We start from the raw sequence: 25,361 nt of genomic DNA on the forward strand, positions 1-25,361 counted from the left end.
ATGCGGGGGTGTGGTCGTGACAGAGCGGCGAAGTTGGGCGTCTCGCCATGCACACAAAAGTTGCTCTCACGTGCACATTCCTTGTCCAATCTCACTGAAATTCAATAGAGGTGATGAGGCTTCCATTCTGAACCAATGGATATGACAATCTTGGACGAGCTCCATAGCGCCACCTAGATATTGACAAATACATTTTATGTCACATTCTGACCTATCTTTTCTCTGTGCTTTGTCCGACATTCATAAAATTACAACAGGAGATACTCATAAGGGTCTTCTCTCATCGTCTAAAGTTTCATGGGTGTACACCTGACGGTGCCTGCGCAAGCCAGTGCCAAACAGGAAGTGGTTGATTGCGTTGCAGTCAGATAATTAAAAATTCATAAAAAATCAGCCGTTTGTATCACGAGGCTGAGATTTCAGAATGAGAGGCCTCTTACATATCTCCAACTTAGATACACAGCACTTGCATGGGTGAACAAAAAACGGCTCAATAGCGCCACCTACCATGTTTGTTTTTGAGAGCCCCGCCATGTTCTTTAACATACAAGCTTGATTTTTACAGGACATGTTCATCAGATAGAAACCTACAAAAAAGTCTCTTGGGACCAAGCTGTCAGTCGCACAGGAAGTCTGCTATATTGGTGTCAATATGTCATTTTTGCTGTATTTTGGTCATTTGCAGGCCTCGTTCTAGAACGAACTCCTCCTAGAGATTTTTGAACAATGACTCCAAACTTTGGTTTTGTAAACTAAACACATGTCCGATCTTAAATTGCGAAGCTTTTAAGTTTTTACGGTTGTTTGTGACCGTGGCGGCGCGTCAAAATTTGAGGTCGTTTCGAAATCACGCCATGAAAAGAAAAATGGCCATTACTCAGCCATAAATAATCTAATCTGATCCAAATTTGTTGTGCATGATTGTAGTCTGACTTTGAACACATCTGCAGTGGAAAAATCCGAAACAGGTGTAGCGCCACCTGTTGGCAACAGGAAATGACATGTTTTACTTGGAGCATCACTGCTCCAAGTAGGATGAGCAAACACACCTCAAAATGACGTCCACCTGTTGAAAAACCATTGAAGTTTACTCTGATGAAAAACAAATCTTTCAACGCGGGGGTGTGGTCGTGACAGAGCGGCGAAGTTGGGTATCTCGCCATGCACAAATGTTGCTCTCACGTTCACATTCCTTGTCTGATCTCACTGAAATTAAATAGATTTGATGAAACTTCCATTCTGAACCCATGGATATGACAATTTTGGACGAGCTATATATGTTCATAAATGATCATGAAGCATGATCATTTAATCAAGCTTCATAGGAAATCAGCCGTTTGTCTCAGGAAGCTGAGATTTCAGAATTAGATGCGTCCTACAAAGCTCCATGTTTGAAAAGCAGCACTATACGTACGAGAAACATTTAACCACCTTAATCACCCTATTGTGCTGAAAGCAAATTTTTGGACATTTTGACTCAAGCAAATATTTTTATCATAACTTCTGTTTAGTTTATCAGCACCAAAATAAAAAATATTTACATTTATAAAATGAACTGGTCAACTCTAGGATTTTATTTATTCAATCTTACATCCTCAAGCTTTTCATCAGTCTCCCCTGCTGCAGGAGTGGAGTTAGCCCCCTTCCCCCCCCCCCAACCCCCGGCTGTGTGCTCACATGTAAATTAGCCAGGAGTGGCAGACAGAAAGTAGAACAGTTAGAAAGCCTAGTTCAACACTAAATTACAGCAATTTCCTTTGTTTTGTTTGTCTTTTATACATCCTTAGCACTAATCATTGCTTTTTTATTCATCCAAAATACAATTAACTTTATATTTTATCTTTTTTTTTTTTACAAACAAAATATATGAATGTGCTCCAAAACAAAACCCAGCCTCAGTACACTCCTACAGATGTAACATCAGACAGTAAATGTCTCTTTTATGCTTTTTTAATCAATGCTGCAACTTCTTTTCATTTCCTTTCAATACATCCAAAGAAATTAAACTACAACGACAACAAACACAACATATAGCAAATGTCTCTAAGAAGATTGTGTATATACAATATGTACCACCTTTAAACACCAAATAAATAACAAATCTTTCTAATACAATCACAAAAAATGGAACACAAAATGTAAAACCCAAATTAGAAATTGCAATTTTAAAAAGATACATTTTTCAGCAGCTTTTCAAAATCAATCACATATTTTACTCTTCTGTGGATGAAACAAAGAAGTCCAGAGCAATGTAGCCACTTCTCCAAAGTCTCTGTCACCTTCAGTTTTAAACAAAGTCTGTGAAAATCCACCATACATTGGTCACATGTATTCAGAGACCGGCTAAAAGTCCACAATTGTAAAAGCTCTTATATAGACAACTGTTTGTTTGCTTGGAGCTCTAAATATAAAAAAATGCTTTTCTATCACCTAGAAACAGATGGAGAACCACATCAACTGGATTAGTAACAGGGAAACATGTTTAGGTTTAAACTTACATCAATAGACAACATGAAGCTGTTCATCACATTTTTGACCTAAACATGTAAACACATCCTTGGCTCTGCGGTTAGGAAATGGTAATTGGGAATCTCTTCATACCAGGAGCCAGCCTGAACATTGGAACATCACCACAGTGCCCATCCAGACTGGGACAGCAACGGGGTCCACTTCACAGCCGTGAGGCTGCTGTGTTTAACTCCAGCTGTCCCAGCAAGGTAGACAACTGCAGCAACATCCACTGACCAAGCTGGCAAGCCCTGGCAGAAAAGATCCCCACAAGAAAAACACTGGCTCAGGGAGGCTGGTCAATAAAAAAATATAGTTTTGCCAATGTCTTGCAGCTCGCAGATCAAGTGGTTTAGTTTTCCAGTAATGTCAGTCAAGAATACAAGTTCAGATTCACCATATTCATATTCACCATATTCAGCAGATATCTCCACCAATAGCACCTTAAAAATCCTGTTCTGTTTTGCTTTGCAGCTGAGGTTTTTTATGATTTTCACAATAGGAGTCATTATATGTCCAGAGCCAATCACTTCTGCACATAAGGCCTACTGGTGAAAGAAGCAGCAGTAATGCAGACATTTTGGAAAGTCTTGGTCAGCTTTACAGTGAGTGATGAAACCTGTTTGTCGGTCAATCATAGCAGGAGCCCCGTCTGCAGGTATGGCTACCAGCTTTTCTAATGGTACCTTTTTCTGCACAAAAACTCCTTCACCGTGTTATACATTTCAACTCCTCTTGTTGTTGTCTGTTAGGGCAGATGTGTCAGGAATTCTTCTCTTGTGGAAACCAAAAGCTATGCTGTACTGTTGCCGTCCACAGACTCATCACACTGGACGTTAAACCACCTGCACTTTGTAAGATCCCGGTCCAGCTAATTCACCAAGTTATCAGACATAGCTGACACTCATCTAGACATTGTAGTGAAAATTGAATGAGTTCTATTGTTCTCATCCTTAGGGACAGTGATAGCAATTATCATCATTGCTTGTTTCTTAATCTGATAAAAACCTTCTTCTACTTGATGAGAAAATGAGCAGGTCTAAACGAGGCTTAGATTTAAGAATTTTTTTTTAATGCTATATGCAAAAGTCTTTGTCCCTTAAGGCAACAGATTATAGTCCCCCCCCCCCCCCACAGGCTGCTGTCATATTAACATTAGCTTGGAGCTCCAGAATGGACAAGAAAAAACGACGAGAATGGCTCGAGCAGGGCGTTGCTCACGGGGCGGTCGCTCGTGCCAGGCGGTGGCACGTGCTCGGGCCCGCTAAATGCTACTTGTAGCTTTAATTATTATTATTATTATTATTATTATTATTCTACCGAAAGAGTCGCCTTTTTGAGGCCTTTAACATACCCCAAAACTCACCAAATTTGGCACACACATCAGGAGTCGCGAAAAATTTCGTATTTTATAGGAGATTGGCATGGGCGCAGAAAAACGGCTCGATAGCGCCACCTACAGTGACTTTTGTCCCGACGCCCCGCATACGCTTTAACGTACAAGCTTGATTTTTACAGGGCATGTTCTTCAGATGGAGACCTACAAAAAAGTCTGAAAGGACCCACCTGTCACTCGCACAGGAAGTCTGATATATTGAGGTCAATATGTCATTTTTGCTCCATTTTGGACATTTGCAGGCCTCGCTCTAGAACGAACTCCTCCTAGAGATTTGTGAATAATGACTCCAAACTTTGGTTTTGTAAACTAAACACATGTCCGATGTTAAATTGCGAAGCTTTTAAGTTTTTACGGATGTTTGTGACCGTGGCGGCGCGTCGAAAATGGAGGTCATTTTGAAAACACGCCATGAAAAGAAAAATGGCCATTACTCAGCCATGCAAAATCCAATCTGATCCAAAATTGATATGCATGATTGTAGTCTGACTCTGAACACATCAGAAGTGGAAAAATCCAGAACAGGTGTAGCGCCACCTGCTGGTAAAAGGAAATGACATGTTTTACTTGGAGCATCACTGCTCCAAGTAGGATGAGCCGACACACCTCAAAATGATGTCCACCTGTTGAAAAGCCATTGATGTTTACTCTGATTAAAAGCCATAACTTTCAATGCGGGGGTGTGGTCGTGACAGAGCGGCGAAGTTGGGCGTCTCGCCATGCACACAAAAGTTGCTCTCACGTGCACATTCCTTGTCCAATCTCACTGAAATTCAATAGAGGTGATGAGGCTTCCATTCTGAACCAATGGATATGACAATCTTGGACGAGCTCCATAGCGCCACCTAGATATTGACAAATACATTTTATGTCACATTCTGACCTATCTTTTCTCTGTGCTTTGTCCGACATTCATAAAATTACAACAGGAGATACTCATAAGGGTCTTCTCTCATCGTCTAAAGTTTCATGGGTGTACACCTGACGGTGCCTGCGCAAGCCAGTGCCAAACAGGAAGTGGTTGATTGCGTTGCAGTCAGATAATTAAAAATTCATAAAAAATCAGCCGTTTGTATCACGAGGCTGAGATTTCAGAATGAGAGGCCTCTTACATATCTCCAACTTAGATACACAGCACTTGCATGGGTGAACAAAAAACGGCTCAATAGCGCCACCTACCATGTTTGTTTTTGAGAGCCCCGCCATGTTCTTTAACATACAAGCTTGATTTTTACAGGACATGTTCATCAGATAGAAACCTACAAAAAAGTCTCTTGGGACCAAGCTGTCAGTCGCACAGGAAGTCTGCTATATTGGTGTCAATATGTCATTTTTGCTGTATTTTGGTCATTTGCAGGCCTCGTTCTAGAACGAACTCCTCCTAGAGATTTTTGAACAATGACTCCAAACTTTGGTTTTGTAAACTAAACACATGTCCGATCTTAAATTGCGAAGCTTTTAAGTTTTTACGGTTGTTTGTGACCGTGGCGGCGCGTCAAAATTTGAGGTCGTTTCGAAATCACGCCATGAAAAGAAAAATGGCCATTACTCAGCCATAAATAATCTAATCTGATCCAAATTTGTTGTGCATGATTGTAGTCTGACTTTGAACACATCTGCAGTGGAAAAATCCGAAACAGGTGTAGCGCCACCTGTTGGCAACAGGAAATGACATGTTTTACTTGGAGCATCACTGCTCCAAGTAGGATGAGCAAACACACCTCAAAATGACGTCCACCTGTTGAAAAACCATTGAAGTTTACTCTGATGAAAAACAAATCTTTCAACGCGGGGGTGTGGTCGTGACAGAGCGGCGAAGTTGGGTATCTCGCCATGCACAAATGTTGCTCTCACGTTCACATTCCTTGTCTGATCTCACTGAAATTAAATAGATTTGATGAAACTTCCATTCTGAACCCATGGATATGACAATTTTGGACGAGCTATATATGTTCATAAATGATCATGAAGCATGATCATTTAATCAAGCTTCATAGGAAATCAGCCGTTTGTCTCAGGAAGCTGAGATTTCAGAATTAGATGCGTCCTACAAAGCTCCATGTTTGAAAAGCAGCACTATACGTACGAGAAACATTTAACCACCTTAATCACCCTATTGTGCTGAAAGCAAATTTTTGGACATTTTGACTCAAGCAAATATTTTTATCATAACTTCTGTTTAGTTTATCAGCACCAAAATAAAAAATATTTACATTTATAAAATGAACTGGTCAACTCTAGGATTTTATTTATTCAATCTTACATCCTCAAGCTTTTCATCAGTCTCCCCTGCTGCAGGAGTGGAGTTAGCCCCCTTCCCCCCCCCCCAACCCCCGGCTGTGTGCTCACATGTAAATTAGCCAGGAGTGGCAGACAGAAAGTAGAACAGTTAGAAAGCCTAGTTCAACACTAAATTACAGCAATTTCCTTTGTTTTGTTTGTCTTTTATACATCCTTAGCACTAATCATTGCTTTTTTATTCATCCAAAATACAATTAACTTTATATTTTATCTTTTTTTTTTTTACAAACAAAATATATGAATGTGCTCCAAAACAAAACCCAGCCTCAGTACACTCCTACAGATGTAACATCAGACAGTAAATGTCTCTTTTATGCTTTTTTAATCAATGCTGCAACTTCTTTTCATTTCCTTTCAATACATCCAAAGAAATTAAACTACAACGACAACAAACACAACATATAGCAAATGTCTCTAAGAAGATTGTGTATATACAATATGTACCACCTTTAAACACCAAATAAATAACAAATCTTTCTAATACAATCACAAAAAATGGAACACAAAATGTAAAACCCAAATTAGAAATTGCAATTTTAAAAAGATACATTTTTCAGCAGCTTTTCAAAATCAATCACATATTTTACTCTTCTGTGGATGAAACAAAGAAGTCCAGAGCAATGTAGCCACTTCTCCAAAGTCTCTGTCACCTTCAGTTTTAAACAAAGTCTGTGAAAATCCACCATACATTGGTCACATGTATTCAGAGACCGGCTAAAAGTCCACAATTGTAAAAGCTCTTATATAGACAACTGTTTGTTTGCTTGGAGCTCTAAATATAAAAAAATGCTTTTCTATCACCTAGAAACAGATGGAGAACCACATCAACTGGATTAGTAACAGGGAAACATGTTTAGGTTTAAACTTACATCAATAGACAACATGAAGCTGTTCATCACATTTTTGACCTAAACATGTAAACACATCCTTGGCTCTGCGGTTAGGAAATGGTAATTGGGAATCTCTTCATACCAGGAGCCAGCCTGAACATTGGAACATCACCACAGTGCCCATCCAGACTGGGACAGCAACGGGGTCCACTTCACAGCCGTGAGGCTGCTGTGTTTAACTCCAGCTGTCCCAGCAAGGTAGACAACTGCAGCAACATCCACTGACCAAGCTGGCAAGCCCTGGCAGAAAAGATCCCCACAAGAAAAACACTGGCTCAGGGAGGCTGGTCAATAAAAAAATATAGTTTTGCCAATGTCTTGCAGCTCGCAGATCAAGTGGTTTAGTTTTCCAGTAATGTCAGTCAAGAATACAAGTTCAGATTCACCATATTCATATTCACCATATTCAGCAGATATCTCCACCAATAGCACCTTAAAAATCCTGTTCTGTTTTGCTTTGCAGCTGAGGTTTTTTATGATTTTCACAATAGGAGTCATTATATGTCCAGAGCCAATCACTTCTGCACATAAGGCCTACTGGTGAAAGAAGCAGCAGTAATGCAGACATTTTGGAAAGTCTTGGTCAGCTTTACAGTGAGTGATGAAACCTGTTTGTCGGTCAATCATAGCAGGAGCCCCGTCTGCAGGTATGGCTACCAGCTTTTCTAATGGTACCTTTTTCTGCACAAAAACTCCTTCACCGTGTTATACATTTCAACTCCTCTTGTTGTTGTCTGTTAGGGCAGATGTGTCAGGAATTCTTCTCTTGTGGAAACCAAAAGCTATGCTGTACTGTTGCCGTCCACAGACTCATCACACTGGACGTTAAACCACCTGCACTTTGTAAGATCCCGGTCCAGCTAATTCACCAAGTTATCAGACATAGCTGACACTCATCTAGACATTGTAGTGAAAATTGAATGAGTTCTATTGTTCTCATCCTTAGGGACAGTGATAGCAATTATCATCATTGCTTGTTTCTTAATCTGATAAAAACCTTCTTCTACTTGATGAGAAAATGAGCAGGTCTAAACGAGGCTTAGATTTAAGAATTTTTTTTTAATGCTATATGCAAAAGTCTTTGTCCCTTAAGGCAACAGATTATAGTCCCCCCCCCCCCCACAGGCTGCTGTCATATTAACATTAGCTTGGAGCTCCAGAATGGACAAGAAAAAACGACGAGAATGGCTCGAGCAGGGCGTTGCTCACGGGGCGGTCGCTCGTGCCAGGCGGTGGCACGTGCTCGGGCCCGCTAAATGCTACTTGTAGCTTTAATTTATTATTATTATTCCATGGGAACAGATACATAAGGTCATAAAGACAATTCACCCTCAAATTAATGGAAACATTTGTGTTGTGAATTACAGCTTTTTAAAGCTAAATGTTTGGTATTACAAAAAACATAATTTTTCTTTAGTAATTGCTACTTACAAATTGCAAGATTTCTTATCTTTGGTTAATATGTTGCCTTTTTTAAAAAGAGCAAAGGGTTTCAATCTTTTAGTTTGATTTTTGTTAACCAGACAACAGCTATACCGTGTTATAAAGAAAGGCATTTCGGGGTTTTAATTTCCAGAGAGAGAACTAAATCAAACTTGGCACCCTGACATCAAGTCTTTGAATGAATCACTCAATTAAAGCAGTTTCTACCTAATTCTGTGTGATGCCATGTGATGGAGTCTATTTGTCCTAAAAAAAAAAGAAGTTGAGGTAAGGGAAGCCAAGATGGTCGTATTCATTTAGAAGGGAGCCCATCCATCATTCAAATTGATTAATGTTTACATACACCCACGAACACTGAAGCATATGGCAAAAAAACACACACACACACACACAAACAGACACACACAGAGCTTTAATAAAATTTTAGCAGCACAGAAAATCCCTGCAGCAAGGAGATGGGATGCTTTGTGGAGACTTTGTTAATGTTTGTCCAGCCTTTGGCAGGGTGTCTCCCCTATATCAAAACTGTTGGGTTTTCTATGAGCCCTCGGCAAAAAGGACTCCATCTTGGCCCGTTTTCACATGGCTACATTGCAATTGTCTGCTCCATTGAAGCTTACTGCCATGTGGGAAAGGTCTGTTCTTTCATGGATACACACATGCACTCACACACACACACATACTTTTTACATCTGGCTTATACACTTTACTGAAGTCCACAGATCTTCAGCTGCATAATTTATCTCAGCCAGCAACCATTCAGGTTGTTGCAATAAAGTGCCGACATTCCAGTGTGTTATTCTTGGTTTTCAGACATTACTGTTCCAGAGATTTTGCTTTAAAGAAAGCAGTTTTTAATAATTTACCTGATGTTTTCCTTTTTCTTTTTTTTTCTTTTTCTTTGGGTCCATTTATGTACGAGTCAATGAAGCCATGATGTTCTTCTTTAAAAGCATCTGTCTTTGTGTTGTTTTTTCATTGGTGATAAATAGATGAACATGACAAACAATCTGTGCTTCTGGAATGCTGTTTGGTGTTTAATATTTTAAATAAGCCCAAAGTGAATTCCTTGTTAACTGAAATAACCTGGAGGGGGCGCTATACCCTGACAGACTATGCTATTTCCCTGGTACAGATTCAAAAGCATGTAACGTGAAAGCTCTAATAAACCCAAATTATTCATGGCATAATCACCTGAGATGCAAGATGCTGCGATGTTAGAAGAAGCCTGAGGCAACAAATGAAGATCCAAACTAAATTGGAACAAAGTTTCATTTCAGTAACAAAAGTGTTTTTTTTTTTTTGTCTCGCAGGTCCTTTGTAGATCAATAATTACTTTATAACTGTGACTTGCATTTTTTAAAACTGCAACAGACTAATTTCTAGATCATCTATTCATTTCTGTGGGATCACTTTTTTTCGGCTCACAGAAAGACTGCCTTTTTTCAGACCGTAGGTTTCTTTTGTTATTTTTATTATGTGCAGCTTGGGGAACAGCAGGAGGGAATTTGGGAGACTTATGTGGAGCTAGTGAGCTGCTTCACTGGCTCTTGCACAGATTTTGCCTTGAGTCTTGAGCAAAAACAGCGGTCACTCTAACAGCTGCAACTCTCCCTTTGCTCTAAAACACCAATATTTTTTTTTTTTTTGCTGAACAGTGGAACATGCGTGGAGTGTTCAAAAGGCTGTTTGGTGACAGCATGTTAGCTCGTTTGTGCGCTGACGTGTTGGACAGACTCCAGCCCATTAACTGAAAGTGGAAAGTGTAGAAAAAACAAAGTAAAGTACAGCAAAGTGTCTCATATTTACAGGTAAAACTACACAGACTAACCACGGCAACATTCATACATTGTGGACCCCGGAGGCTAATAATTTTGTTAAGCCTCCTTAAATTTCAAATTTTGTTAAGCGATTCTGGTAAACACTTCAAGAGGTAAACAAAAAACTTTTTTCAAAAAAAGCTTTTTCATGCTTGATTTACAGTCTGGAATATAAAAGAAACAAACGTTGAGCTCTACTGAAATATTTGGATTGTAGTGAACAAAGTTTTTTTTTTTTTTTTTTTTTTTTTTAGAAAACTAGCAATGGTGTTTTCTTCAACAACAACAGATTGCTTGAAAAACTAGAACATTAAATCAAAAAGTTGAAAATCACTTTTTATTCTATCTATTGTAAGAGGGTATTCAATGTCAGAATATTATTAACATGTAAAAACTGAAAGCTGATTTCATCCCTTGTGTCCTATTCAATATTCATCTAAATCTCAGTTTTTTTCTTAAGTGCAAATTTCAGTAGATTACTTTTAAAGTTTCATCATGTCACAGCACTGTATATATGCACCAATTAATTTAGGATTCAAATTTGAAACAAGAATTGTCCATTTCTTTTTTACTGTCAGGATTCTTGTTGTTCCCGAGCTTCAGTGAGAGTAATTCCTCTCAGACCAAATGTGGCCTAAACTATCCTAACAAGTTCAACAGCACTACTGGTCATGAAGGTCATCTAAACACATGATACTGCAGGCAGTGCAGCAACACACAAAACAGAAAAAAAAAAGAAATAAAAAAAGCTTCAGAATCTTTCGTAACCCACAATTTCCTTTGGACTGTTGTTTTCCCAGGTTTCTTGGAACATTAAATCATGCTCCAGTCCTGCACTTCCTGCAGTCATAGTGTGCAATCCTAGGCACTTTACCATTGGGAGTGGGGTCATCTAGACCCACTAGACAGTGTGCTGAACCTTTTTTCTTAATTGATTTGTGATCTTCATTGGTGTCCATGGATTACATGAAATCTTTCCACCTTTATCCACCTTTGTCATGGTAGGGAGAACATGTCAATGTAAGGATGGGGTCATCTAAGATAGCACAAGGGTTAAATGATGTTGGCAGTTCAAAGTTTAAATCATCACTGTCAGTCACATCAGTGCCTACAGCTCCGATGTTGTCATCAAAAAACAAAACAAAAATACAGAGCAGCTTCCCTCCAGAGATGTAAAACTCAGTAAAACTGTTTTTTTTCTCCTTAAACACTTTGCTTTCAAAGCAAATGCTTTAAATGCTCTCAAAGTACAAATGTTAATTTTCACTGCAAAAACTATAAGATTGTGAGTTTCCGCACCTTCTCTAAATAAAGCCATGCTTAGACGGAAACCCTGACTTATTTGCTAGCATGGAGGTGTTTCTGGTTCCTTCCGCTGCTGCTACTCACAAGTTTTTGCCACATTTTAAAGTGAATGCAGGTGTGTCCTGCAGTTTCCTTGTGGCTTATTTGCCCATCTTAAGAGACATTATGAAAATGGAATGAACCATTGTTGTGCGTGTGGTAAGTGTATCATGAAGTATTTGTCAAGATAATGCAAGCGGTATAGCCATCATCGAGCCTTATGACCTCAGCTTGTAAAAAAGTGAGTTTAGAACATGGATGGATGATGGATAAAACCACATCTCCTAACAATCAAAGCTAAAGCCAAACCTTTGTCTCACCTTGAATTCCTGATCATCATGTATTGGAGAATCTTCAACATTATCATATTTTAAGCGTGAGTTTCCCAGCCAATGGTGGGCTAACCACACATTAGCTTGGCGGTCATGTGAAGGGCAGATGCTACTGAAGGGGAGATAATTGGTGTTGAACTGTCTGAAATGTATAATTAGACAGGACAAGACTCCCCCCCCACACACACACTCGTTTCTTTTCAATTTTTTTCATTCAGCTTTTTTTCCTTCCTACTTGATGATCTGAGTCCTTTAGCATGAGCTTTGATCAGGACCAAGGGTTTCGGAGCCCTTTAAGATAGGATCAATTGTCTTCAACATGCATCACTCTTTTTCTCTCTTATCTGGCACAACAGTTATTTGCGACATGCTGGACTGCATGCAAAACATTTTAAAAGGGTTGTTCCTCCTGATACTTGCTTAAACTTCTTTTAAAGATGTTGCGTCTCCATCAGTCCAACTCAGACTCCGATCTGGGTTTCTTTGTTCAGCATTTCAGCTTCATTATATGCCTTCACATTTGCAGCAAACACAAAAATTTCCTCCATTATGCTGAAAAAGTCTTGATCTTTAGCCATTCATCCATCAAAGGATTTACGGGCGGCTGAAAAACGACACCGGTGACGGAAAGTACTTTTCCATTTCAAAACGCAAGTGGCTTTGAAATAAGCAAAATGGTTTCGTGTTTATGATTCCTGTCTCATGAGGGTTTGATCCGAGAGTTTAATGACATCATTTGTGTCCCTCTTGCCGTGCCACATTTGCTCTCTCAGCCTCTCCCCAGTCCAATAACCAGCAGCTTGAGCGTAATGAAGAAGGGTTAGGAGAATTAAAGGTCGTTCCGTCCATTATTGGTGGTGGTGACGAGAATCAGAACAGCCAAGTACGGCGACAAGTACTTCCAAGCAAAGTCTTGTAAGAGATATAAGATGGCAATCAAGGGCACATATTTAACAGCTTTCTCAAGAAAAAAAAACAATGTTTGGGATGTAATTGTGGAACTCCAGGCGAGTAGCAGACAGCTGGGCTTGACACCACATAACTGCAAACAAGGTAAAGCACTTATCAGGATCAGAGTCTCAGGAGTAAAAATAAATACGATGCAAGACCAGGTTTTTTCCATGAATTCCAGCTTCATGTTGAATAAATGGGCTTGTTTGGCTTGTGTAAAGCACTGATCCATACCTCATAAAGAATAGCAAGCCTCATCTGAAGAAACGACATTCATTTGACCACAAGTAAAATATGGAACAATAAAGGCCTCGTTGATACAATGCAGCTCATCCATTCAAACTTTATAGGAATTTAAAATCCAACTCTGATTTTAAATTTTGACGAAAAGATCTAATGATTTCACAGCTTTACCTTTGTTAGAGAAAAATAATGTAAGTTTGTTGTTACATCCAGTGAAACAACTTTTTTTAATACTTTTAATTAAGTAAGAGTAGAAAAAAAGCTTTGCTAATCATGAAAAAGTGAGTGTTTTATCATTACCATCCTTTTTGTTGTATAACATTATGCATCACATTACATTGGATAAGGGCAAAACAAGAACCACATTTTCTCATCATTCATTCAACTTCTAAACCGTTTTATCCCTTTTGGGGTCACTGGGCTGCTGGAGCCTATCCCAGCCACTCATTGGCGAAGGCAGGGGACATCCTGGACAGGTCGCCAGACTGTCGCAGGGCCACATATTCTCATTAGGAATTAATTTAAATGCCTTATTGGGATCAGAAAGACACTTTTTAAAAGATGTTTGACAAATTGTGTCGACTTTTGTTAAGTTTTAAAATCCTGTAGCCTTTTAACCCTTCTGCTATCTTAGATGACCCCACCCTTACATTGACGTGTTCTCCCTACCATGACAAAGGTGGATAAAGGTGGAGCGGATTTCATGTAATGGACACCAGTGAGGTTCACAAATCATTGAAGAAAAAAGGTTCAGAGCACTGTCTAGTGGGTCTAGATGACCCAACTCCCAATGTTGAAGTGCCTAGGATAGCACAAGGGTTACAATAATATCCTGTCTATCACTGACCATACTTGTGTAGAAAACACAATAAATAATTAAATACATAAATAAAAAGAAAGCTAAAGCTGGGATTGTTTATTAATCCAGAAATGAAACTTTGAATGATTTTACATGAAAATACAAACGAGAGTCTTTATTTTTGATCCAGTTAAAAGATGAATCTAAAGAATAGAAATGCAGTAGCAGAGGTTGATTCTTATGCAGCAAAAAAGACAAATGCATTCATTTTATCTTCATATTCTGTGTCAGTAAAAGCAGAGTCAGCAAGAGTTTTCCTCTTTAATAAGTTTGTGTTGTAAATTGGATGTAGTTGTCTATTCTCTGTATTTGTACGGCACACTGAACAAGTCTGCCACTGCACTAAACCATGTTGGATGTACAGTATACAAACAGTTTCCCTCCATGTTTGTGCCAGATGCTGAAAAAAAAAAAGAGCTGCTTCCCTCCCTCTTCTCCTTTGCTCGTCTCTCTCCATCTGTTCCTGGGTTGACGCAGAGTAAGGAGCCAGGGAGGCTACGAGCTGGAACAAGTCTATCTGCAGCAGCAGGCCTGGCCTCAGCAGCCACAGAGGGGCTCAGTGAATGCAAGAGCCCCCTCTTCGTCCGTCCAGATGCAGATGACTTCGCTTTTCCTCCGCCTCTCTGACACACAATAATACCCTTTTGTAGCACAAGGGCAGAATCCCAGCTTTGTCCAGTCAGCCTTAATTTATGGCACACATATTCTGGACGCGCGTATTGTTGCACGAGCTACAAAGGAATAAGCTTTCAAAGAGGCGGAGAAGAAGTGCCGGCAGGAGGACTCTAGCATTTTCTTTGTTTGAGAAATGGTATAAATCATTCACCAGAACATGCCATTCACAGCTCACCAGCACATCGATTTTCAGGACTTCAAAGACATGAGGGAGTCAGATGCCATTTTTTCTCCTTCCATCATCTAATTACATTTCTATAACTTTCCATTTCACCAGAGGCAGACTGCTGATTAGGTTTTGGTTTGGCTAAAGATGTTACTGTGACTCTTATCTGTGGAGCTTTGAAAATATTCTGATTAGATTATATGTTAAAGAAGTTAAGATTTTGAAAGAAAAAAACAAGTTAAAAGTATTGTTTCTTGGTGTAGCGGCATTTAAGGATTCAAGGATTTGTTGTTGATATTTTTGTTATTTGAAACTAAATTAGTGACTCTGCCGATCACATTGCAAAGTGTGGCACGTTGTGCTATAAGTAACTTGAACTTAGTACAATTCCTAAAAAATATATATTGTTATATAAAAACAGATTTTTACTGATCCTTAATGCATCAAAATCTCAAGGAATCACATTGTTTTTCTAAACTAGACCTTTCAAAATATTGTTCATAATGTCTAAACTTCTAAATCCTCAGTGAAAATATAAAACTGATTAATGAGGAATGATATACACATAATAGTACTGGTAGGTTTGATAGTCAGTGAAACTGTGCTGAGGTAGACTTGTTTTTATGTTAACCTTTTTGTATAATTACTTACAAAATTGCCCCAAAACAAAGTTTTATTTTGATTGACAGCTGACTGCCAACTCAACAAAAGTCTTACAACTTTACTTTTTTAGACAGCATCCCAGTACATACATGATCTAGGCAAGGCAAGGCAAGGCAAGTTTATTTGTATAGCACAATTCATACACAAAGTAATTCAAGGTGCATCACAAAACAGAAAAATGCATTAAAATCACAATACATCATAGAAATAATCAACGTAAAATTTACTTTAAAAGAAAAGAAAAAAAATTCAAAATTGATTAAAAAATAAAGGAAGGAAAGGAAAGAAAAGTGCAGATAGGACCTTTCAGTCATATACACGGCTAAACAGAAATGTTTTAAGTCTAGATTTGAACATGAACACAGAAGAGGCCTGTCTTACGACTTCAGGGAGGCTGTTCCAGATTTTAGTTGCAGAATATTGAAACGCTGATTCCCCTTGTTTAGTTCTGACTCTGGGAATCAACAGGAGGCCGGCCCCTGAGGTCCTCAGAGTACGAGATGGTTCATATGGCACTAACATGTCAGAGATGTACTTTGGTGCTCGGCCATGGAGAGACTTGTACACAAGCAGAGCTGCTTTGAAGTCTATTCTTTGAGGTACAGGAAGCCAGTGCAAAGACCTGAGCACAGGACTAATGTGATCATACTTCCTGGTTCTGGTCAGGACTCGAGCAGCAGCATTCTGGATGTACTGAAGCTGTTTTACAGCTCGTTTGGAGAGGCCGGTGAGCAGGCTGTTACAGTAGTCTAACCTACTGGAGACAAATGCATGAATAAGTATCTCCAGGTCTGGCTTTGACATTATGTTTTTGATTTTGGCAATGTTTTTCAGATGGTAAAATGCTGCTGATGTTACTGACTTGATATGGCTGTTAAAGTTCAGGTCAGAGTCCATGATTACCCCTAAATTTCTGACTTGATTTGAGGGTTTAAGAGACAGAGAAAAGAAGGTAGCTGCTGACACTTTCTCTTTGTTTCTGTGGGCCAAAAATAATAACTTCTGTCTTGTTTGAGTTTAGCTGGAAAAAGTTGTTCTGCATCCACGCACTGATCTGTTGGAGGCAGTGGCTGAGTGAATCCACCGGCCCATATTCACCTGTTGTCAGTGACACATAGATCTGAGTATCATCTGCATAGTTGTGATAAGATATGTTATTACTGCGTTTTAACTGCCCTAGTGGCAGCATGTAGAGGTTGAACAGAAGGGGTCCCAGGATCGATCCCTGGGGCACACCACAAGTCAAGGCCATGTAGTCTGAGATACAACTCCCAATTTCAACAAAATATTTCCTGTCTTCCAGATAAGACTTGAGCCAACTTAGGGCAGATCCAGAGATGCCAACCCAGTCTTGGAGTATGTGCAAAAGGATCCCATGATCAACAGTATCAAAGGCAGCACTCAGGTCTGGCAGGATTAAGACAGAGACTTTGCCATCATCAGTGTTCAGGCGGATGTCGTTGGTTTCCTTGATAAGAGCCGTTTCTGTGCTATGATGGGGTCTAAAACCTGACTGGAAAACATCAAATGAATTGTTTAATAAGAGAAAATCAGTGAGCTGTTGGTAGACAACTTTTTCAAGGACTTTTCCTAAAAATGGCAGATTAGAGATAGGTCTGTAATTATTCAGTACAGTGGGATCAAGACCGCTTTTCTTCAGGAGAGGTTTAATGACTGCAGTTTTTAAGGCCTCTGGAAATATTCCAGATTGAAGAGACATGTTAACTATTTGAGTAATTGATGGCAACACACTGTTCAGGACAGACTTTAGAAATCTAGTGGGTAACACATCAAGGCAGCATGTAGACGAGCTCAGACGGGTGATGGTCTCTTGGACAGTTTGGTCAGTGACAGGTACAAAGTGAGTCAGCTTAGAGTGAGTAGGTGGCCGTTCGATAGTTATATGTGTTGTGGACTTGATGGCTTTTTTAATGCCCTGAACCTTGTCATTAAAAAATACAGCAAACTCATTACATTTAGGTGTGCAAACCAGTTCTATTGGTAGCTGGGTTGGAGGGTTAGTTAATCTGTTTACTGTTGTGAACAGGACACGAGAGTTGCTGCTGCAACTTCCAATGATTTCAGAGAAGTACCTTTCCCTTGTTCTGCATAACATCTGGTTGTAAGCGTACAACTCCCCCTTATATATTTCATAATGAACCTGGAGTTTTGACTTGCGCCACTTTCGCTCAGCTCTGCGGCACTGTTGTTTTTGTGCCCTGACTAGATCATCGTTCCTCCAGGGAGCTTTCTGTCTATGTTTTCTCAATTTAACCTTCATAGGGGAAATGGCATCCAGAACATTCAAGATGCTAGAAGTAACAGAATTCAGCATTTCATCAACATTGGCACCAGAGGCGTTTTCAGGGTTTATCATTTCTAATTCTATAATTAGTGTTGTTCTCCATTTATTTAACCCTTGTGCTATCTTAGATGACCCCACCCTTGCATTGACTTGTTATCCCTACCATGACAAAGGTGGATAAAGGTGGAAAGATTTTATGTAATCCATGGACACCAGTGAAGATCACAAATCATTGAAGAAAAAAGGTTCAGAGCACTGTCTAGTGGGTCTAGATGACCCAACTCCCAATGGTAAAGTGCCTAGGATAGAACAAGGGTTACTAGTAATAAATTAATCTTAATAATAATGTTTTTTTGTGAAAAGCCTCATTTTGTGTTATTTTCAATTAAATTGGTGACATTGAGGATTGATAATTAAACAAAAGAATAGGTTTTCTGAAGATTTTTATCAGAACAGACTTCCATCCTTTGCTTTTACACCATCAAGGGTTGTTTTTTTTAGATCTCAAACAATTTCTATAAAAAATCAAAAACAAAACACCAGGTCTAGAGTTCTTCAGTGAACTTAATAGTTAATAGTTGTGGTGTTAAAGCATTGTTTTGTGTGAACCTAGTTAAAAACTGCAGTCGCACATAAATTACGTTACAGCAGCAACAGGCGCACTGTGTACCAGGAGCGTGACGTGAAATGCATTTTCAATTGGACTTTTATTTTATATTTGAGAACACGACAGTAGTTATGGATTAAAAATGAGATAAGCATGATTTTTATAAAATAATATACTACTTTGTCTGTTGTTGATTAATCGCGATTTATGTGATTTGACTCCCTGATGTATAATAACATGAAAATCTACAGAATAATGATAATAAAGCCTGAAATGTAGTTGCATGACCATGAAGCCATTGGTTACCACAGCAAACATCAACACTAAGGTAACAGAATGAGCTGCACCCAAAATGCAAATGGTTTGACATTGTTCAACAACGCCTGTTTCCATTTCAGGCTGTTATAATAAGATATAGAATTGTACCCAGAATTCAGTTCTTGAACATCATACTTCAAATTAAAAGCCCATTCAACTCTCTCTCTCTTTCTCTCCCATGTGGATTCAGCAACTTTTTCCCTTTCCAGGATCCTTTGATCAGTTATTGTTCAACTAAAAACCCCGAAAATAAATGTGTCAAGAGTTTGCCATTAACATTTACGCTGCTTCTCTCTGCCTCAATAAAAACAGGAGGCAACATTATTTTTAATATATAATGACAATAATAAGGGTGCGCCCTTAGTAAATGAAGTGGCTGAAAACATGACCTCAGTCAGTTTGTAGAGTGGCAGGAAAAATGGGAGGCAACCCGACAGCTGACGGGGATGTTAATGTGAAAATGAGGACAGTAATGGCCGTCTGTTTTTCCTAATAATAACAGCCTTTAGTGAGACATAAACAATATCAAACATAAATGCATAAGACTTGAATGATATTTAGGTGATTAAACATTGATTGTATTTAACCGTCTTCCTAAAGCACTGGGTGAAGCTGCAGAAAAACATATTTCATTGATAACTGCAAGTATGAAATATAAAACGAAAAAAATAAGCAGGATAATTTCGGTTTACAACTTAAAATCTGTATTTTAAATGTATGTAGAGACTGTCTTTTATCCAGGATGTTTCTATATTACAAAAAGTTTTTTTTTTTAAGTCATAGACTCAATTGTATTTGAATTGAGAGGGTGTTCCACTTGAAAACGTCAAGACTTTTCTGTGACTTTTATTTAATAAGACTTTCTACTATTTCTATTTGAAAAAAGTATGTAAATAATAACTAGATAACTAGAAAAACTACTTATGGGGAAAAATTACAACCTACAACTCACAGAGTGTTTGTGGGATTAATGGTCAACCAAACACTTTTCATCCATTTTTGTACAACTTCATTCTTTTTTACAGATGCCTTTTTATTTATATCACTGCAATAAACCTGAAACTGTACAAAAAAACTCTAAAAAAAAAAAAAGCTAATCCAATTAGTACATTTTATCTTTTTTATTGCAAAATGTAAAAAAAAATTAGATCTACATTTTTTTTTATATAACAAAGATCAAAATTGTACAGAAAAAAATGAAAATGTATCACTTCAAAACCAGAGAAAAGATATAGACAAACATATGTGAAAAATGCTGCACAAAAAAACAACAATTTTCCAATAATTTATTTCAAGGGGTATCATAAATATGTGTCATAACTCTAGTCATGTGTTTTAAACCAAAAAATGTAAACCTTTCGAAGACCTATGTACAATTTTTAAATAAAAAGAAAATAATTAAAACTGATGGCAGGACAGTGGAATTTCTACATCATTGTAAACAAACATGGTTGGCAAAAACAGCAGTAAGGGTTAAAAACATTACATTTATTTTAAACATTTTACTCAATAACATCACATAACCAAGTCCTGTTTTCAGTTTAAGGGCAAAGATGACTAACAACTAACTAAGAAGAAGAGTGTGGTTTGAGGACAGTTCCAGGGGAGCAGTGGTCAACATTAAACACAACAGCAACTTGCCAAACACATAAGCTGAGCATCCCGATGCTCCTCAACGTTCCTGTCGGAGTTACACTTTCAGTCACAGTTTGACCTTTAACTAGAAACTTCAAATCAATGTTAGCCTTCAAACCAGAGCATACATTAAATGATTTTTGTTAGATCAAGAAGCTCTGTCAGAGAGGCGGAAAAATTAGCTTTTAACTGAGCAAAAACGTATTGGACTACGTGTCATTGGAGAGCTTTATTATTGTCTGTGGGGCTCTACTTCTATCTGGCGGACAGCCTCATCAAGATAACCTCATGCGAGGAGGGACTAAGACACACTGTGATACTTCACTACATTAAGTCGCAGTTTAAATTAGCAACTTATCAACAGCAAGCTCTCCTCACAGCCATTGTATTAAAATGAATTTGTAACTGAAGCAAACTAAGTGTTCCAAGTCACTCATTTGATAATCTGGCTGGAGGAAAACAATCTCCAGATTGTAATTTGAAGAGACAAATGGCATGTGAATGATGCCATGCATTATCTTGCCATCTCCATAGTGATCTAATGGCTACCTAGCATTAATAAAGAGAGAGAATTATACCGGAGCAGATGGTTGGGGTACATCACTGGCTCAGGAGCTATTTATTAAATGTATTATTAATTATTTTCAGCATGATGAGCTCAGCTGGCTTCCTTCTGGATGGACTCTGTAAAAAAAGTTCTCTCACCTCCCTGTTTCATTAGGTAGCATTTACACAAATCATCACCAACCTGCTGTCAAGTAAAGAAGACACACACAAGGTCATGTGCTGCTCTAGAGGAGTCCTCTTTGTTCTAGGTGTGTTGAACTACAATCACACCGCCCTCAGTAACTCATGTTCAAGCGGCCACTTCCACTAAAAGGTCTGTGTAAACGCACATTTCAGGCTTTGAAATCCTAGCGTTCATGCATAGCTACGTAGTTTTTTACAACAGCTTTAGGGCTTTACATACAAAACATGCAGCCGCTTTGAGAGTTAAATCAAGTTGAACCTTGACCAATCAGGGACTCGGATTTGGTAGTAACAGGATGGCGCCATTTTAATTAACAGGAATGCCAACCATTTGAAAATGGATACCTGAGAGGAAATTAATATTTGTGGTGTGTGACTGGTTGGGATTTTATGAAACAGAGTCTTTCGTGCATTGGAATAGAGCTACAAAAGAAAAATCCTGGAGCAAGATTTGTGAGATTTGCACCAATTAGACATTTCGCATCAAGACTCTTTTAACTGTAGGTGGCGGACAAGAGCTAATACACAGTAGAAAAAAGAGAAGTCGTCCAACATTGCCCTGTGTGAACACCATATGCTAAACTTGAGTTCAAAAACCCACGTTCTTCATCACATGAATCACATGCCTGGTGTGAACGTAGCTTAAACTGTGGGGCGGGAGGTGCTGAGGTGAGCTGTGCTCATGCTGCTTAGATGGTGACACCTTGAGCAACAGGAGGCGCCCTCTGGGTTCTCTCTTCTTTAGCTTTTTTTATTTTATTTCTTTTTTATTTGTTTTTTGTGTATTTTATTATAAAGGGCTTATTTTATTATTTTGTTGCATTTGTGGGGATTGGTGTTTTTACGTTCTTTCTTGTTTTGATGTACAGCACCTTCATGAAAGTTGCTTTAGTAATAAATTCAATTTGAATTTGAATTTAGACAAGTTGGAATTTAGTCCAGATAAACAAGTTTGAGGCCTCCAACTTCATATTCAGGGCTGCAGATCTTAGTTTAACTCAAATCAAATCAAACTTTATGTGTATTTATAAAGTTGCCTTGTGCAACTAGACGCGCTTTAACATTTAAAACAAAAACCGTACACAATATTACAATAAAAACCAAACCCACCCTTCACCCTTCCCACTCCCCTCAATTAACACATAAAACCTGTGACCCCACACACAATGAATACTAATAAAAGTAACTTTTAAAAGAAACTGAAAGCTTGGCTCTGCTGTGAAGAAAGAGTATTTGGGAATCCATTCACCAGGAGCCAGCTTGACTATGGGAACATCGCCACAGAGCTCACCCAGACCAGGACAGCAACGGGGTCCACTTCACACCCGGGAGACTGCAATGTTAAACTTCAGCCGCCAAGCAAGGGCGACAACCGCCACAACAAAAACCAACCAATCACAAGAAACACTGGGGCTCATAATAAGATGCTAAAATTAAATACATAAGATGTATATAAAAACCTAAAATTGTGAATAGAATTTTGCATAGAATAAAATTAAATCCATAAAATATGTGGAAAGTGGATCCCCTGAAGTCGGTAAAACGGAGGATGCTCGCCGAGCGTCGAGCCAGGTGTCCATGATAGTTTCTATTTCTATTTACACTTTGAGTTTTGTTTTTTTATGCCTCTTTTTGTTGGGTACAAGTGATCGGGAGGGTTGAAGGCATATTGTGTGTTTTATCATTTTATTTTTAATTGTTGTAAACCTGTAAATCCCTTTGTGTGGCTGCTGCATGAAAAATAAAGTTTGCAATTGAATAATGGAACTAGGAAAAAAAGGTTACTTATGACTAACCAAGATATTGTGACATTCGGAGCTTCCAGTGTAGATAAGCGCGAACAATCCATAGCTTTTAACACAGGAAGACCCATGATCCAAATCAGAATTTTGTACAGAGACAAACTGTATAAATCGCAAGATTTATTAATGAACACCAGAAAGACTTTCACTATCTTTCCTGCGCTGTACTTCCTTGCAGCTCCACCTTCTGACTGCCTCCTCCCTTTTCATCTACATTATCTGCTTGCAGGAATCTGCTCTTGTCTTCCTCGGATTCAGCTCTTCCCTTTCACTTTGATCTGCTGCTGCTAATTCTCATCTTTGAATGGTCATCCCCATTTTTGAACTTCTATGTAAAAGTCTGTTCAGAAGGCTCTGAATCTGTGAAAAATAAAGTCCATCCCTCTTGTGTGAAATGAAACTAGACTGGGTAACTGTCTCTGGCTGGGATGCATAATTTTCCCTGGGTGGGAAGAAACTCCACAGACGTCACATTAGTAAGGTTACCACTTCTACTGTAACCCGCTGGTTAAATTCGGTGGTTGATTGGTTTTCCTCATCTGAGCTGGTATCTCGCTCAAAACTGTAAGGCTGGAGAAGTGCGAGGGGGTGTGTGCTAGCAGGAGAACGTGTCAGCAGATTGATTATGGGATGGGGTCAGGCTTACTCAACAGACCCAGCCACAACTCAGAGCTAAATTTCTATTTAACTCCTGCCGCTCTACTGCGAAAATGTCGTAGTTTTTATATTATTTTATTTATTTGTATCTAAAACGCCATAATCATAATTTAAAGACCACTGAAAAATAGCTTTGAAAATAGATCAAAAGATGATTGGAGTGTGACTCTAAGGATACATCTGTGGTGTAATTTAAAATTTTGCAGTAAAACATTTATAATGCCAAACTATATCTTCAAAAAGTAAAATATTTATATGTAAAATGACATTAAAGCACCCAAGAGTCTGGCTTTTTATCCTGCAACAATGGAGAGAAAACAACAGAAAGACAACAAAAGGCATGACTTAAAAATAATCAAGGATGCCCATGAATACTGAACACACCTCCCACCACTCTCTTCTCCTTCTCTCACCCAGTCGTGGCCTGAACTGCAGTTGAACTGGGTCTCTTGGGTTCTTTAGTTGGACAGATCGTTAGCTGTATGAACCATCACGAAAGAGGAAAAGAGCGAAAGGTTAGTCTAGAGAAGGTACAAAATAAAATAAAATAAGGGGGTGCGGTGGAGAAGGTGGGAGGAATGATGGGGGGGTTGATGGATGCACCATGCTCACGGTAGTGTACTATATCTGTGGGACAGCATGCCAAATTACCTACCCACATACAGAATAAGCTCTGACCCCATGCTGCATGCAGACTACAGCATAATAAAATTTCTGAGCTCGCTCACTGATTCACCTCATTTCTCCCTGCTCTGCACTTCTTTCCACTCATAAATAAATAGTCAATTGTTTGGGATCACCAGTGCCCAAACAGCCTCTGTGCATATTCCTGCTTCCCTGCAGCACTTTGTGATCATGATCTGGTTACACAAGCAGCATTTTGTGAAGACCAGCAAAACCGTATACTGTGCAACACGGAATTGTCTCGTCTTTTTAAATAAAATATCAATTTATAAAATCCAAAAAAGAATTCCCTGACTGATTGCAATGATAAAACAATATTAAAATATATGTTGCTTTTTTTCAAGCAAATTTTTTTGTTCAGTTTAACTCCTTGATGCCTACTGATGCGAATACACATCAAACCACTTCAGCACCAAAATTACATTCATTTGGTTTCCACTTAAAAGAAAAAAGATAAGTGATTTTTTTATATAGCTGGAGATAAGTTCAGGTGTCAAGAGTTTAAATTACCAGTGATTTGAAAACTGTTTTTTATTTAAAAAAAAAAAACCTGGATGAAAATGAAAAGGCTGAAAAAAAGTTTTATTGATTTGTGTTGAATTGTAAATCAAGCAACACTCTAAACTTGTGAGTCAAATCAAATTTGATATTTTGGCAATAGTACCCAGCCCCAGAATTCATAAATCTTCTACACAGCAGGTCGAATTTATCTCTTACTTGGTATTCTAAAGGTGTTTTCAAAGGAGGCTGATCCGTAGAAGACAGCACTCCTCAAATTTAGCTTTCAAAAAGCTGAAGGACTACTCAAAAGGAAACTTGTTTTTTTCAAATTATTCTCTCAAGAATCTTTTACAAAAGATTTGGATTTCATCACCATAAAACAGAAATATACCACAAAAAATGTCCTAAAGTGCAGAGGGGTCATTTTTATGCTGTTTTTCGTACTACAGTGGAAAGACTTGGTGCAAAATGCCGTCATGGTGCATGTGGAGTGAAGCTAACAACAAAAACA

General features: G+C 38.6%; 1 protein-coding gene across 1 annotated transcript in view; it reads left to right on the forward strand.

The window, feature by feature from the left end:
- The window catches only part of dnai1.2 (dynein, axonemal, intermediate chain 1, paralog 2), a 395,863-nt gene that overhangs the window by 130,663 nt on the left and 239,839 nt on the right, over positions 1-25,361 (forward strand). The window lies entirely within an intron of this gene.

Source organism: Oryzias latipes, chromosome 5 (assembly GCF_053564925.1).
Source record: "Oryzias latipes strain Hd-rR chromosome 5, Olatipes_Hd-rR_3.1".
NCBI lineage: Eukaryota > Metazoa > Chordata > Actinopteri > Beloniformes > Adrianichthyidae > Oryzias > Oryzias latipes.